Source organism: Aethalodelphis obliquidens, unplaced genomic scaffold (assembly GCF_003676395.1).
Source record: "Aethalodelphis obliquidens isolate GAN/ISIS:26980383/991018 unplaced genomic scaffold, ASM367639v1 scaffold31, whole genome shotgun sequence".
Taxonomy (NCBI): Eukaryota; Metazoa; Chordata; class Mammalia; order Artiodactyla; family Delphinidae; genus Aethalodelphis; species Aethalodelphis obliquidens.
The window spans coordinates 17,119,207-17,124,170 of record NW_020837975.1 but is presented as its reverse complement, the minus strand read 5'-3'; the positions used below and the strand labels follow the sequence as shown (position 1 = coordinate 17,124,170).

General features: G+C 38.9%; 1 protein-coding gene across 1 annotated transcript in view; it reads left to right on the top strand.

Annotated features, from left to right (window-relative positions):
• Positions 1-3,579, top strand: part of CYP39A1 (cytochrome P450 family 39 subfamily A member 1) — an 85,685-nt gene extending 82,106 nt beyond the window's left edge. Inside the window, exons 16-17 of the mRNA XM_027127439.1 lie at positions 1,082-1,221; positions 1,576-3,579. The gene's annotated coding sequence lies outside the window, so the exon portion shown is untranslated. The remainder of the gene's footprint in view (positions 1-1,081; positions 1,222-1,575) is intronic.
• The last annotated feature ends 1,385 nt before the right edge of the window (positions 3,580-4,964 follow it).

The following is a 4,964-nucleotide window of genomic DNA, read 5'->3' as shown; positions in this document are numbered from 1 at the left end:
CCCCCTCCTCTCCCCCTCCTCCCCCCTCCTTCTCCTTTTTCTTCTTCTTCTCCTTCTCCTTCTCCTTCTTCTTCTTCTTCTTCTCTACTTCTCCTCCTTTTCTTTTCTCATCCTCACTCTTCTCTTTGCCCCCTCTTCTTTCTTCCTCTTCCTCTTTCTTCTTCTTTCTTATTATTCTTGTCTACATCACTGTTTACATCATACCTTTTCCAATTATTTGAGTGTTCAATCAAGTCTCAAGAGGTTCTTTCAAAATGTACTTTTTTAATACTAAAACTGTACACCAATTGTCTCAATTAGGTTTCTGTTTGGCCACATATAATGGAAAAATTCCAGGACATAGCGATGTAAACACACAAGGGCTCTTGATCTCACATTAAGGATGCCTGAGGTCAGCAGTCCAGGACTGGCTTGACACCCCATAGTGTCATCAACTTGACACGTAGAAGGGCAAAGAGACCCAATAAGGTCACACATCAAATTACTGGCAGAACTTGGACAGCTGGAAAACAAGACAAATTTTTAACTTGAATAGTGGAACTCCAAATCATTTCTAAATTTGGTTCACTGTGAACTTGCCTTTCTTTTCTCCTTATCTTCTTCTTTTCTCTGATTTCCTTTAGCTGGTTTTATCTTCCCTTTGCAGCATCCATGTGATGAGATACACCACTTGGTCTTATTCATCAGGAGGACAGTAAGTGTCAGAAATACAGAAGGCACTGACTCTGAGGTGGTGAGGCACCTAATTATGGCCTGGACAGGGTCTTTGGGAGGAAAAAAGATGCAACACCCAGAAGTCAGAAAGGGAGCACAGGTACAAAGGAATCAGAGAGAATTTATGTGATTATGAAATGGGACACAAGGGTCCCATTGACTTAGTCATTTTTGGTGCTTTTGGCTTTTTCCTCTATTAATAACAGTTGGGCTATACTGATATAATAAGAAGGCAGTGGGTGTGGTAGAAAAGGATGTGGGCTTTGATTTCAGATTTCTGAGCTTATATTCAGATACTACTTATTTATCAATTAAGTGTCTTGGGTAAACTATTTCTATAACCTCAGTTTCCTCATGTGTTAAACAGAGGTAATAGTCTCCATTCCAGGAGGTGGTGGCCGGAATTAAATGAGGTAACAAACGTAAGTGTTTTGGCCCTTCTACCTTAAACAAAGAACAACAAACTGGAACAAAAACAGTCATGGAAATTCATGTTTACTGAAGTAGGTAAGTTAGTTACTGATAATTTGCATTTTTAATAATATTGACGTGGCCAAAAAGTTCGTTCGGGCTTCTGTAATATGTTATGGAAAAAACCCAAACGTTTTGGCCAACCCAATAATTACAGTGGTTTAAAATATTCCATCCCCAAAGGAAATGCAATGTCTCATTCAATTTTCAGAAAAATTTAATGTCCAAACAATTCAAGGAGTGAACTGATGTCTGTTTTACATACTTTTACATACAGAACCAGAATAGTTTGGGGCACGTGGTATGTATGCAGTAAATGTTTGTTGAATGAATAAATACATGAAAGAATGAAACAACTTTCATTTATTCTCTATATATTTGGCACTGAAGTGGTTGCTGGATGTATAAACAAGACCCAGCTTTCACGAATCTCAGATTATAAGTTTGGACCAACCAACAAGATGATTTCAGATAATGATTAAGTACTATGAGAAAAATTAAACAGAATTGTGTGATAGAAATTGACTCAGTAAATATGAAGGGGGCAAAAAGAACTTTCAATCAGATGACCGGAAAAGTCCAGAGTGATAAGGAAGAACCAGTGATGGGACGATCTAGAGTTGTTGTTGAAGATTTCTTCAACAAGCACTGTTTTACATTTATTTGACTTAAATTCATAGAGCTCTATTTAGTTCATTCTGGAAGCATTTTCTTCAGTTATTAGTCCACAAGGTTTATAGTCACAGATGCAGTTTTCTTCCTAGATCTTGCAAAACCTGGAAATCCTCAGGCTTTGGGCTCTCCGGGGAACTAACTTTGAAATTGTTGTATTGAGCAATGTTTTCTAAAGTAGGTCCTAGCAGACATAAGACAGTCATTGATGCACCTTCCAAGAAAGAGGTCCTGTGGTCAAATATGTTTGTGAACCAGCTCATGAATGGTGGTATATGAAAGTCTCAGAGACATCGGAAAGGAGAGTAACTAACGTGTTAAATGTATCCTGATGTTTTTTTTCTCAACTTGTTTTTAAATTTTAGTTTAAATTTATTTTTTCCCTCTTTCTGTACACTTATTAACATTAAAGTACAGTTTGGGAAATACTGTTATAAAGATGAAGCTTTGGCAGAAAGGGAAAAGGAGGAAGATAATCCTTTGCCCATAAGTCTTGTAATTCTAAAATGAGATATTTACACAGACTTAACAGAAACTTAATAAACTCTAGATATCATACTTACATACATTACCCACTTTGACGAAACCTATTGGACTGATTAGGGAGTTACTTTTGTTTAATTTTTCGGCTACTGGAGGTTTTTTTTTTAAGTTCTGATGTGAAAGGGGGATCTGTTGGGGTTCCCTCATTTTTTGTTCCATGAGAGTTAACCACATTCCAGCAGATCTGCCTTTGGTTTGGTCTGGTTCAGTTATAAGGCAAGCAGTAGAATATGCCAGAAACTTCATGAAGTTTTACATGTGGACACCACGCCCATTTCCATCACTCCATCGCTTACTAGAGATGATTTTAGGCAACTTACTCAAACTCTCAAAGCTTCACTTTTCTCATCTGAAAATAGGGATAGTAATCGCTATATCCCGCTGTCTGGAGGAGGAGTCAAGCTGATGTAAAGGGCTGGAGGACCATGTCATGCTAGCTTCTTTCTGAAATATTTGCTTGAGAACGATGTATTCTCCCCCTAGAAGTCTTTTAATTCCCCCTGGAGATTCAATGGGGAAAACAGAATGTTTGTGTTGGTTTCCACAATGATGACTCACAGAGTGCTGATTTATTGACTCAGTTAGTGAAGAAGTAAAATTAGTGTTCTATTTTATGGGTGTGAAATGAGCTATTCAGCAAGTATCGTGTATGACAGGCCACACTCTGAGCCAGAGCTTACCTAGACACTTCCCATCGTATTTCACTTATCAATGAAAAACTGTTGCCTCCCGTATCAGTAAACAAAGGATGTTGCAGCCATTGAGCCATCGCATTACAGCCTCCCTGATGATGAGCCCTGAGGGAGCTCAGGATAGAAACGGGATACCTGCCATCAAGCAGTCAGCAGCTGCAGCCTCCCCCGTGGTGCATCCAGAGACTCAGGATGAGAAAACACAGGATACTGGCCCCAGATAGCTGAGGTGCATATCAAAGGAATGTTTTCAGTGAGCCCAGACTCTTGCATCTTCCCATACATAGAAAAGTCAATTCCTTGACTTGAGATGGCTGGTTTTCTTTAATCAACAGCAATCTTTTGATGTTCTGACGACTTGGTCTTTGTTGCAAAAACTCCTATATATCCTGGTTCCTCTCTCACCTCTTTGGAGCAGTCCCCCAGAGCTATCTGAGAGGCTGTATCCCAGGTTTAAGTCCTCAGTTTGTCCGTGGAATAAAACATAATTCTCAACTGTTAGTTTGAGCATTTTTTTGGTCAACACACCCAAACCAAGCTAACAGGAATCCCTGGCTAATGAAATACTCTCTCCTTAGCTCCCTAAAATGTTCTAAAGATGGAGAAAATCTCAACAAGCCATTGTTGAATTCAGTATGTCAGCTGTATAATAATAACCATGGACTATAGTCTCCAACTGGTTTTCCCCCCACAGCATCCTGGAGGAGAGTCAGCTACCCCCAGTCTTACATGGCTGCACTATTTCCAGTGGGCCACACACCACCAAATGCAACAACAATTTAACTTTGATAATAACTGATTACGAACACCATTTTAGAAGACGGCTTAACGAAACATATTTTTCGGGCTTCAGGAACATCCATGAAGGACTTTTTAAAAGCCCACTAGTACAGAGCACTACCTTATATCAATGTTTTCAGTTCTCAGGAATTTCCTCTTGTGTCATACCTAATATTAACCCAAAGCTGAACTAGTGGTATGCTCTTTTGGTTTGATTGTTTGGTTTTAATCTTAATGTTGATTTCAGAGCTGTGTAATATAAAAAGTGGAATCATACTTCTGGCATGAAGAAAGGGAGCAGTGTATCATGGGAAGTAGGGGAGTAGAAACATTCCACTGTATATCCTTCCTTCTTCTAGGATGCATTGCCTCCTGATAGAAAATGGGTACAATTATTGAGTGCATCCTGTTGCATCAGAATACTATAGGAAAAATAAATCATGATCAGAGTAGAAAGAATCCTGAATGTAAGAGGCCAGAGACTTGGGGTCCAGTTTTGATTCTACTACTTTACTACCTTAGGCAATTTACTCTCTGAGTTTTACTTTCCTCTTCTGCAAAATGATGATCTCATAGATTATTTCTAATATGTCTTCCAGTTTTCTGATTCCATCATGGCCCCAAATTCATAACCTTTTCTCTCTTTCCTGATTTTTCAAGGCATTCAGGTATCTTACTGTTATGCTACTTCTTTACCAGTTTGCTTTCTATTAAATCTTTACCTAGAAGCCCAAGTTGTCCCAGGCTCCACAGGGCTCCTACTGGATTATCAGGAGAGAAGTTAGGTACTGATTGTGATGGTGGAATAGAACTCCCTTCCCTGAATCTCAAAAATCATGAGGTTGAACCTGTAGTTCTAAGTGTTGGTCTTTTTCTATACCTGTTGCAGGTACCATATTAGATTCCAAATAATATTCAAAAATAAATCGTTTATTGGTGACTTTTTCATCAATCACAATGTATGTCTTACCACCTTCTGTGGCCTGAAGGATATGTCAGGAACTACTGGAATAGTAAGAACCCTTAAGGACTTTGTCTCTATTACTGAGGTCTTTCTAATCAAGGTAGAGTGAAAAGGCTTGGGTAAAGAAG